The sequence below is a fragment of the Dermacentor albipictus genome, chromosome 4, assembly GCF_038994185.2.
Source record: "Dermacentor albipictus isolate Rhodes 1998 colony chromosome 4, USDA_Dalb.pri_finalv2, whole genome shotgun sequence".
Taxonomy (NCBI): Eukaryota; Metazoa; Arthropoda; class Arachnida; order Ixodida; family Ixodidae; genus Dermacentor; species Dermacentor albipictus.
In genome coordinates, this window is record NC_091824.1 from 15520619 (window position 1) to 15532755 (window position 12137).

Here is a 12137-nt window from a genome sequence, read left to right on the forward strand (position 1 = left end):
CCGAAGTTTCTGGAAAGTTATCGATGCTTCTATCCGCTGTCTGTTGTCCCCGAACCTTCTGTTATCTGATTTCATCGTGTGACGCGAATGGTGTAGAACTTTGTGGAAGGCACGCGGGTCCCAACGATTAGTCTGGAACATTCGATGACTGCTGTATAAAAGCCTACGCGCTGGACCCGCTGATCAGATTTTCGACGATCGCCGACCGTGTTCGCCGCTATCGTTGTGCTATAGGTGTAGCCTGTTTTGTGGGCACAGGTTCGCCCAATAAAAGTTAGTTTTGTCTAGCACAGTATTGCTACTGTGTTCTTAACGTCACCACCACGTGACATCTGGTGGAGGTGCTTTAGGTCTATGTACCGGACGCCACCGACAAGCCGTGATCCAAGCCCGGAACGCAAAGACAACACCAACGCAGTCCCGGACCATCGAGCAAGCCGCCGTCTTCAACAACTGCCCCCGGAGCACGGACTTTTTCCTGAGACGACCAGAAAGATTGCCACCAAGTCCACCCCAATGGCAGCCCCGGCATCGCCCATCGTGCTACAGCAGCCCAGGGAGCCTCCGACGTTCCGTGGTTCAACTTTCGAGGACCCGAGAGGCTAGCTTGAGACGTTAAACGTAGCGACTCTCTCGTACAACTGGAACAGCGACGACAAACTGCGATATGTCTTCTTCGCATTGGAAGACGCGGCCAGGACGTGGTTCGAGAACCGAGAAGCCACCCTAACGACCTGGCAACTTTTCCGAAGCGGCTTCCTGCAGACATTCGCAAGCGTCGTACGCCGAGAACAAGCCCAAGCGCTATTGGAAACCCGGGTGCAGCTACCTAACGAGACGACCGCGATCTACACGGAAGAAATGAGCCGTCTCTTCAGCCACGCCGACCCTGAAATGCCCGAGGAGAAGAAAGTCCGCCTGCTGATGCGTGGTGTGAAGGAGGAACTTTTTCTCGGAATGGTACGAAGCCCACCGAAGACCGTCGACGAGTTTCTTCACGAGGCCACCAGCATCGAGAAGACACTCGAGATGCGAAACCGGCAATTCGACCGCCGCACGACCTCGACAAACTACGCCGGAGTTCAGTCACTGGCCGCCGACGACCTACGCGAGACTATCCGAGCTGTCGTGCGGGAGGAGCTACAAAAGCTGTTCCCATCATCACAGCCTCAAGTGGCTTCGATTGCCGACGCCGTGCGTGAGGAACTCCAACAACAACTTGGAGTAGCCCCTCAATCGCCGCAGCGTGAGCCGCAAGCGATGACCTACGCCGCCGTCGCACGCCGTCAAGGACCCCCTCCGCGACCGCGCCAGGGCCCTGTCACGCCACAGTTTCGTCGTCCGCCGCCGCCGCCGCCAGCACGACCACCCGTCGCCCAGCGCACCTACGCGAGGAAGACGGACATCTGGCGTGCTCCTGACCACCGCCCGCTCTGCTACCACTGCGGAGAAGCGGGTCACGTCTACCGACGTTGTCCGTACCGGGAGATGGGACTGCGAGGTTTCGCCGTCAACGCGCCGCGTCCACAGCTTGGCGAGCGCCTACGTGACATCGCCGATTACCTCGCCGCTACTCAGTGGAGCCCTCGACGGCCGTCCCGTTCGCCATCACCAGGCCGCTATCTGTCGCCGCAGCGCCGACCATACACGGGCCCAGCCCGGGGCCGGTCAGCGAGCCCATATCCGGAAAACTAAAAGCAGCAACCGATGGAGGTGCGGTTGCTGTTCGTCTAACTGACGAAGATCCTCCGCCGCCGACGAAGACGACGACGAAACGATCTCGACTACATAACAACGACACGCCGCCGTCCCGACGAAGTCAGGAAGGCAAGACTACACCGACAAACGACGACTTGACGACGCGACGTTCAAACTTCAGTTCAACACGACGCAGCCGTGATCCGACGCGACGACCTAACTGCAACGCCAGACAAAGAACCACCGACCTCGACGTGCTTCTCGACGGCCATGCAGTCACTGCCTTAGTCGACACAGGGGCTGATTACTCCGTCATGAGTGGACACATCACCGCCCAGTTGAAGAAAGTTAAGACTACACACTAAACATTTTTACACCCTTATGGGTGTTAATAGGGGTGCTTTCGGCATTTACACCCATGCTCACACCCTTTTAGCACCCTTTTCGGCCAAAGCACCCAATCACAAGGGTGGATACCACACATAAGGTGTGACTTTGCTCAAAGAAGGGTGTTAAATCGACGCCTGAAGGGTGTTGAACGTATTGATGCATAAATCTGAGTAACGTGTACACGTCCACGCATTGAGCAATGTGTGTATGTATTGCATTTTTAATGCGAAAGCGTTTCATGGCCTTTCAGGTAGGAAAGGTGGCGTTCTCCGCAACAACAATCCATACGGGACCCTGCTCATGCCAATCTTGTCATTTCCCTTGAAAGCATTCAGAACCGCGCCGCCCGTTTTATTCTCTCAAATTATTCACTTCATTCTAGCGTCACGTCCATGAAAAGAACACTAGGTGAACCTGACCTTTGGTTACGTCGCAAATACTTTCGTCTCTGTCTTTTTCATAGAATATGCTAATTTAACCCTTCCCGTAAAGAAAATCTTTTCACCACACCAAGTTCTCGTCTCGCATCGACCATCAACACAAAATTGATGTGCCATTCTTCCTTTTTGCCAAGAACAGCCACTGAATGCAACCGCCTTCCCGCCTCAACAGTCTCAATTTGTGACACCACTAATTCAAGGTCGCCGTTCAAATTATCTTATGGTTTGATTTTCTATTTTTGCGCTGCATTGCAATTATTGCATATTTTCACCACTTCTTTCTGTTGTGCCTACTAGGCCTTGAATGTATATAATAAATAAATAAAATGTGAAGTCATCACCGTCTTGTATGACGTCAGTAGTGATACAGAAGGTAGTAAATACAACAACGTTAAGTATGAGCAATTATGGGTAAATAATGTGAAATAATGTGAATAAGGGTGGAATAAATTGAATTAAGGTTCGTACATACTATAGCACGGTGGATTACGGGAGATTAAGGTAGTATTGTGAAGAACACGTGACAATGTATGAACTAACCTATCATGGTCACGTGACAATTGCAAGTGTAGATGCGTGAAGCGATTAAGTTTTCCCATTCCTAAGTGACTGTCGATATTTCTTCAAGGATTCTGATGTTACTGGCATGACGGCCACTCCAAAAATGTATCATCCAGAAAAAGAACGCCCTTTCACTTACAATTCCATTATCATTATTTTTCGTGCTCACAGGAATATTAACATGGAATTAAACACTTCTAGAAAAACTGCAGTAGCAGAGCGAAAACACGAGAGCAACTTGCGCAATTCTGTAGTAATATTTCGGTGCCATTAATAGCCCAACAAAAAGTGGTGAAATGGAAGAAGCTGTTTGGATACATTGCTGAACAAACAGGGACGTGCTGTTGGACGAGCCTCTGCTGTACAATGGCATCAACATACAATTTGCATGGTGAATCCATAAAGAAGCCTTATAGAGGCGAGATCACGTTGGAAGTTCTCGAACCCGAATTTCCACGTACCTTGCCTAATTCATTCAGAGGCGTACTAAGCTACTGATCTGCTAAGTGCATCCTCAAATACAGCTTGTAAGGCTGAGCCTATATATTAAGGGCTGGTGTCGTCAAAGCTGTAATTTCTTATCCAGAGCATACGCACTTGCAAACGCAGTCTTCAGTCTCCTCATGAATGTTTACGTGTCGCTGTCGCACGACCAAGATGTGAGCGTCTTTATCGAGCCATGATATCCAGTGGCGTAGCTAGGTCGTCTGGCACCCGGGGCCCATAGGTCTTCTGTCACCCCCCTCTCCGGGTGTAGCAGGCGGAAAGAGGGGTGCCTTAGGGGTGCCTTCAGACGTACACCCCCCTCCCCCTCACTGGCCCCTTGCACCCGGGGCCCACGGCCCCCCGGCCCCCCCTGTTGCTACGCCACTGATGATATCGCTGAAACTACGCTGTGACCTCGCAAAGTTGCTTCGTTCGGACGCAGCGAATAATCTAATCGCACCAGCAGAAGAGCGCCGATCGTCTCGCTCACGGTCCCGATTTGTGTACTGTACCCTCAGTGATGCAGCACAGACTGCGCCCCCCACCCCAAAATAAAATGCCCGCACGAAACGTAGTAGTAACTACCCGCCTCACCGCTCTAGTTAGAGACCACAACGAAGCAGCAGCAAACAGGCGGCCATGCGAGCAAGCAAACCTGTCAGAATAAACGTTCAATTTGCGCGGCCACCCCATGCCCAATGAAAAGCGACCGGAAGTGACGGCCGACGCTGTACCATCACTTCGGCGCGCGGCAGGACGGGAAGGCGGAAGCTGCGCCATCATGCTCGTTTTCGCGTGCGTTCGCGTCGCGCGCTGTGCGAAGTAATTTTAAACGTGTGATTAGTTTTGCGCGCGGGGTAGAAAAAGATGTGGCCCATGCTTTGTGTATTACTCGTGCCCCACTTCAAAGCAAAGCGTTCGTACGCACTGGAAGATGGATCCACGAAGGCTGAAACGAGAAGTTGCAACGTGCCCGGTCGGTAGTACTGGCATGATGGAAACTTTCAGGCAAGTGGCCGTTTATTTGGTATTTGTTTTGTTCGCTTTAGAAATATCTCACTGTGATCTCGTAGCATAATTCATAATTCGCTAATGTAAGAGCAAGAGCAGCTGCACTCCTACTAGGGCAAGTTAACTACCTCGATCGCGTCCCGTGTGACTAATGTTTGTCAAATCTACATCGGGCGTGGTGCGCCTGCATAGTTACGCTTTGTTTCTCAGCGCTTGAACGTTCATTGATGTGATTCTCTTGTGCGTTCAGCGCGGCTGCTTGTAATACGGTCGTTCGCACTTCAGTTAAATGTGGTCGACCACTTTTGCGTCGCGTAGAAAAAGCACTGGCCTAGCCACCTTTCGAAGGAACCGGCGCGGTATGGGGCTCTTGCATTGCCCAGGGGGCGCTGCGAAAAAGGTGCTAAAAAGCGCCCTCTGCGCTAAAATTGGTCGTACCAAGCTCGGTCGTCTGCTTCGGAAAGCACGTTTACACTATGGACCCGCCACTTTCGGTTGTGTTGTTTCACGGCCTGCAGCGAATATCGGGCGCCGAAGATTTTTTCAGGGGTGGCACGCTGCGTAAAGGCAAGAAATTATGCAGTGCCGAATACGTGTACGCCGTTCAAGAATTGGGCGGCGAAGTTTTAGCACCGTGTCAATCGCAAGTGAAGCGAGTCGCGTACGAAGTGGAACTTCAGGTAAGGTTTGCACGCTAGCTGCTAGATTCAGGCGCACAAACGCGAGGAAATGCTTGCTATAAATGAATCCACAGCGGCGATAAGCAGACATCATGTGTACGGAACTGCTCGAGCACACGACGGTACGCGCCGCGATGTACGAACTGCTCGAGCGCACGATCGTACGCGCCGCGACGGCAGCGGTCTTTCGACATGCCGCGAAACGGCGGGCCTCCTGCAATCTTTGTTGACTGCACGCCGCTAAACAAGTAGTTATGCCTGCGTTGTAGTAGCGGCCATCTGTCCTTTTTAGTAACTGGTAATAATTGATGCAATGCATATGAGCTCGCACGTACGTGCGAATCGCGCTGCAGCGCGAGCTCGTACGCCGCTCGCTTGATGTAGGTTTTAATGACAGCGCTCGAACATCGATGTGCTGCAATCAATACTGCCTTGCTGCGTTGCCTCAACGTGCTGGCTTGAGATCAAGGATGAGCGCATTTAGCTCTCTTAACCTATGCTGCTCGTAGTGGAGTAGTGAATTGTCATCGAATGAGCCCGAACATTTGTGCTCATTTGCACACACCTGGTCACTTCACCACTTCGCATCGGTCGAATTGTTAATTGTCGCTGTGGCCGGGTCTCGAATCGTGAATTACCAGCCATGCCTGCTGCTATGTCGGTCTGCTGTCGGGACTGTAGGTGCAAAAGACCGAACATTAGAACGCAGATAATCAAGCAAGCTTCAAGACAGGCGAAGCAGTCAGCATGGCGCGAAGTTTCGCTTACTCAGCGCGACGAACTGCAGCTATGCAGCGCGCCCGATGCTCCACTTCGTGAGGCCTTGAAGGAAAACGGCAGAATATGATGTTGGGATTCAGGCCTTCTTGTTCATGGCAGCCCACGACGCAGAAGTAATGACGGTGACGCCTTCTCGAGGCTGGGCTAGGTCTCTCCGGATCGGCGCTACCGATTCCGTCTGCTCCCAACATTGCGTCCCACGGCACACGGAGAGCCCGTTTTCGTTAAACTATAGGCTGCGGCGAGCTCGCAGCGTGGTCGGCATGGTCTGCGAGAAGTGACGAGCCTTTTCGCACTCGCAACAGGGCAGAAAAAAGTGCGAATCGACGCAAAACTCGGCCGAGAAACGTGCTTCGCCACAGCCAGGGCTCAATACGACCCAAGCTGGTACGACCCAGATGTCGTTTCCCGCGCCGCCACCAGGCGCCGCTACTATACCTCAAACTCCAGCGCAAGACGCCCATTGGTTCTCCCTGATGCGGTCGCGTGCTGCTGTTGCTGCTTGCCGGACGCCTTCAGCATTTTTTCGGCTCGCTTTGTCTGTGCGTGTGCGCGTGCTCGCGCTCGGCTTGATTTGTGTGTGCGTGCGTGCGTGTGTGCGCTAAGCTTAGCTCGCTATGTGTGTGTGTGCGTGCGTGCGCTCGGCTCGCTGTGTGTGTGTGTGTGTGTGTGTGTGTGTGTGTGTGTGTGTGTGTGTGTGTGTGTGTGTGTGTGTGTGTGTGTGTGTGTGTGTGTGTGTGTGTGTGTGTGTGTGTGTGTGTGTGTGTGTGTGTGTGTGTGTGTGTGTGTGTGTGTGTGTGTGTGTGTGTGTGTGTGTGTGTGTGTGTGCGTGCGTGCGTGCGTGCGTGCGCGCGCGCTTTCAGTACATGCCGGTTTGTATGGGCCGGCGTGTTTGCGCATGTCTAGTGCGTACGTGTTTTGTGAGTGTGTTGTCTGTGGGTCGCTGTGTGTGCGTGCACGTGTTAGCGTGTCTGCCTGCATGCATGTATGTGTGCTTGTTTGTGTTCATCAATGTGCGCGTGCGCGCTTTTGTGTCTGCGCTTTGAGAGTGCGTATACTTGTGTGTGCGTGTGGGTGCGTTTTGTGTGCGGGCGTGTGTATTGCATGAGGCCGGTAGAGTTTTACTCGCAATAAAACTCCTCCGATTTGGTGCAGCGAATGTGCCCGCCTGAAAGCCGAGTTTGGTTTCAAGCCACCCTGGACAACTGCTGTATGAGGCGCCGTTTCTCGGGAGGACCAGTGGGAAGGCGCCAAGTATACGCTTCGTCCATTTTCCTCCCATGCACTGATAAATCAATAGCCTTGTTTTTTATTGTGAAAGGAACGGTACATCCAGAGCATAAATAAATGATTAAGAAATCTGGTAGTGTGTTTTAAAGACGTGGATTTCCCATTAGCCCACATTTCTTTTGATGCAGACAACCGCTGAAATTGTTAGCGGCAGGTTATTCGAGACGTTCTACGTATATAGCAATTGTCTTCAGGAGCTTTAATGAATTTTGAAAATTTGAAGTGTTGTGCTTTAGAGGTATCATATACAAGCTTTAGGTCTCCGAGTAATTTGCATGCCCTTCGAGAGCTGTCGCCTATAGCCCTATTGAAATTCGTAACTACAGTTTGGAGCACTGGGGAAGCTAGAAGGCTTGTCCTGGCTCTCGAGAAAGTGTTTAAGCTGGTGGTGTAGGTTGAGGAGTTTGGGGTTGGTAACACAAAGGATTTTTTATGCCTTAGCAGTAGGAGTGACACAGGATAAAAAAAAATGTATGTGTGTCAAGCACAGGAAGCTGCTCATATTGTAGAAGCATGTGTGTGTGTGTGTGTGTGCGCCCATGCATGCGTGCGTGTGTGTGAATTCTCTCCTCAAAAGGGAGTATGTGTGTAAGTGAGCTATTTCATTGCTGGTCTGTTTGCCGAGAATTGGCAAGAAAACACGATAATCAATTTAACTTGAAATAATAAACTTCAAAGCATACTGGCGTACTGGCGACAGCAGCATACAAGCATGCAGCTGTGTGACAATCTTAATGCATGACTACAACATCTGGAAGGAGGCTTGCTTCTTCAGTAAGCAGCACAAAGTCCATATTCTTGGCTTTTCTAGTTCAAACCAAAACGAGGCTCATTGCCAATGATCTTGTCTTTTGCTCTAACAGCATTTGTTTATCTTGTACTTAGAGCGTCGTTTCTCGCAGGTCATGCAGATGGTAGCAGCAATTTCACAATGCCCAGCCTTGGCGCCCCCCATCAAGAGCAAGCCACTTGCGTTCGCCTTCAGACAGATGGTTAATGTCTTCTTGAAAGCGGTTGAGAAGACAACATTGTAAGTAGATATAGTTGTGTAGTGTAATATAATAAGTCAAGTTATAATTTAAAACTCAGGCTCCTTGGCCGCCTAAGCTTGATATGATGTGCAGTTGTGTGTGGTTGTAAATATTGCCGATGGTACAGTGCATACTGCAGGTATGACTGCTGGTCCAAAGTATACATTTGCATTTTCTTGATGGTCTTTCATAATGAGGATTTTCTTTGTGCAAGAATATTCACAGAATGCCGGGGCATTGTAGCATCATATTCTTTATTGTGCATTCACTGCTAATTTCGTAAGACCTTCCTGCTACCAATTTATTTGCAGGAAAGGAATATTTGTTTACTCTCTGCAATGAGCTTGTTATTTGCTCATTGCATTACACTCTTCTACCTTTAATTTATTCCCATGTAATTATCAGAACCTTAAAATTTCAGCTGTTTTTATTTTGAATACAATATCAAAATCAAAATGCACCGGATTGCAATCTAGACTGCAAGGGATTTGAAGAAATTACAAGAAACCAGGACCTCTCGAGAGCGTTAAAAAACGTTTCCGCAGGTAATGTGCCTAATTGTACAGAGCTAGCTGCCCACGAAAATTGCAAGCATATTTCATTTCACATAGTTTTGCAGGATATAGCAGGCCTATCATAGTCTCTGAGCACAACCTTACCTCATTTGCATCATGAAAATGTCTCGTGCTGAATTTGGGACAAGTTTTGAAAAATGAATGTATCATAATTTTCAAACTACACAAAGTATTGGTTGAGGCTAGACAGTTTTCAAACAACTTGACCATGTTTAAATTAGCCATTACAGGACGGAAAAAAAAACATGCACAGGAGCACTCATTCAATGAAATGTGATGCTTGTGGTTATTTTCCACATGCAAAATGTACTTTTAAGCGAGAGAGGGCAGGTAGCCAATTTACAACCATTGTGACTCATGCGGGTAGTGGCAACACAGGATGAGAAATGGTTGTGTCTCTGAGGTTCATTGAATATGTGAAAACTCATACAGTACACCCCCCCACCCCCTATGAGGGGCAACCGTGCAATATGTTTTGGGCAAGAAAAACGATTGTTCTAGGAGACAAGAAATTTCAGGCTCTAGTTGAGAGGCTACAGAAAGAAGGACCATGTAAATAGTCACAGATTAACATAAACTGCATAGGAGTGGCATCGCAGTTTAGAGCATGAAGTGGGAGCATGAGGAAGGATCATAAGTTTAAATAAGGGAATACTACTTGTCAGTGCATTGCCAAGCTAACCCATTGAAAGAAGGGGGCGTGCTCTAAGAAAAATAGTTGATCACACATGCTAAATTTTCGAGGAAAGTATACCAAAATGCCCATTCTTACTAAATTAGTAAATAAGAAATACACGATAAATTTTAGGATGCAGAAAGTGTCTAATAAACTGCATTGTAGAGTTGGATATTGTTGGGCTGGATGCATGTATTTCAGGGCAAATGAGAATGCCAGTGGGGATTCCCTCATTTTCATTTTGTGTGCACACTCTGTACAACAGTTCTCTTTGTCTCCTAGTGTAATAATGTTGTGTAAAAACAGTCATTTTTTAATGCCTTGTGCATTTAACTCTTAATGTGCCATATCCCGTAAGCTTCTCACCTGCAGTACTTATAAAGTGTAATGCAGATATATTGCAGATTTCATAATGTCAATTTTGTATTAAGGTCACATACACACTCTTGGACAAATGTCTGTTGTTGAGAGATGTCATTGGTAGTCTTTCAACTTTATTCACTCTTATTTTCTGTGGTGAAAAGGCTACTGTAAATTTATGTTTTTGCTGCTGTATGTACCTTGTGTTCACAATGACATAGTGGTTTAGCATTCACAGTAACATGCAATTCCTTAATTTGCAAAATAGAAACTTCTCCTACCTTTCACTTGTCTTGCCCAGCTGCCTGAGCGGTGCATTCTGCCCAGTCACATTAATTATCATTTTTCCGCAAAGTACGTGTGTAATTGCACGGGCTGAATTCTCATGATTCCATTCTTATTTTGCTAATGCAGGATGCAAGATTCCAGCAATGCCATGCGCTGCATTTATTGGTCAAGATGCTCAGAGAATGGAGTCCCTGCACCTCGTGGTTAACCGTGAACATTTCTTTTTCTTTTGGAAAGCTAAAGGCCATTTGCTGCATCACTTGCATTTTTGCAGCTCAGATGTGTACTATATTTTTCTAATTTTGAATAAATATTGGCTGTTCAGTATAAAAAATGACGTACAGCGTGAAGGACAAGGACTGCGAGAGACACACTCCAGTGACTTTCAACAATATTTTATTGCGTTGCCACATCGTGTGTGTATACACAGAGGGGTCATGCGCAGAAAATGAAAGCCAGTCGTAAGGGGTGTTCTAACAGGAAGTCATTGTAAAAAGAACATGGTCACTTGAAAAAAAAAACATCACAATTTCTATCTGTTTAGATACAAAATTTCACTAGGGGTCAGCGTGATAGAGGGGCCACTAACGCACACACAACCCAGTTTTCTGGTGAAATCAGCTTCAATAATTTACCGGGTGAGCTGTGTCTCGCTGAAACTTCCGTATCTTAAAGAGGGGCATGCAGCCGCAGTCCCGGCAATGAATGCCTAAGTGGCCTTGAACAGTGTTATTGACGTTGTTATAGTGCCCTCTTAAACGATCATTTAGGCACCTGCCTATCTGTCCAATATATTTACTGCCTCAAAATGGGAATTTGGGAAACCACATTCGTTGCACACATCGCAAAACGTTTTCTGTGCCTGGCAGAGCAACAACTCTGACGTGATTGAGGCGCGTTTACACACTTACAGAGCCTTGCCAGCTTTTCCGGGGCTGAGAAAAGGACTGCGATTTCTGTAGGTTCCCTAATCTTTTTAAGCCTATGGGAGACATCATGAACATACGGTAGCACTGTAAACCTGTGTCTTTCAACCGGCTGGTTCCTTGACCGAGTGCGCTCATCATGTTTTGTGCACTTCAGAAGCTGTTCCGCTATGCCTGAAATTAAGGCCAAAGGGTAGCCAACCCAAGAAAGGCAATCAGCCTGTGCAGCAACGCTATGATGCATCTCGTGTGAGCAAGATTTATTGAGGCTGTTAAGGAGGCAAAGCTTTACAATATCTCATTTGACTTTGTTGGACAGACTGGCAGGCGCCTAAACAATCATTTAGGAGAGCACGATAACAACGTCCATAACACTATTCAAGGCCACTTCGGCATCCATTGCTGGGACTGCGGCTGCGTGCCCCTCTTTGAAGGTACGGAAGCTTTAGCGAGACACAGGTCATCCGGGAAACTATAGAAGCAGATTTCACTAGAAAACTGGTTAGTGTGTGCGTTAGCGACCCCTCTATCGTGCTGACTCCTAGTGAAGTCTTGTATCTCAACAGATAGAAATTCTAATGTTTATTTTTTTCAAAGGGCGATGTTCTTAGTACAGTCACTTGCTGTTAGACACCCCTTGTGACTCATATTCTGCGCATGCCCGCTTTTGTACAAATACACATGATGTGGCAACATAATTAAATATTGTTGGAAGTCAGCGCAGTCTGTCATCTCTCGCAGTTCTTGTCATTCAAGCTGTACGTAATTTTATCTCATTAATTGCAAACTATCCCAAGAAACTACCCTTGTTCAGTATAATTATAATGTTTGATACGACCATTTGCTGGCAAATGTTAACAGTGTGATATTTAACTTGAACTTTTGCATGACTGCCTATGCCTGTGTTCTTCTAGTAACCAGAGTATGGCTAATTTATTAAACCAT

At 48.0% G+C, this 12137-nt stretch overlaps 1 long non-coding RNA gene across 2 annotated transcripts; it reads left to right on the forward strand.

Annotated features, from left to right (window-relative positions):
- The first annotated feature begins 4322 nt into the window (after positions 1–4322).
- Positions 4323–10665, forward strand: LOC139059596 (uncharacterized). Of its 2 annotated transcripts, none has more exons than XR_011514224.1 (3): positions 4323–4583; positions 8239–8366; positions 10393–10665. It is a non-coding gene; the product is annotated as an uncharacterized lncRNA (long non-coding RNA). The 2 variants fall into 2 exon arrangements; XR_011514223.1 differs by lacking the exon at positions 4323–4583 and adding an exon at positions 7210–7300.
- The last annotated feature ends 1472 nt before the right edge of the window (positions 10666–12137 follow it).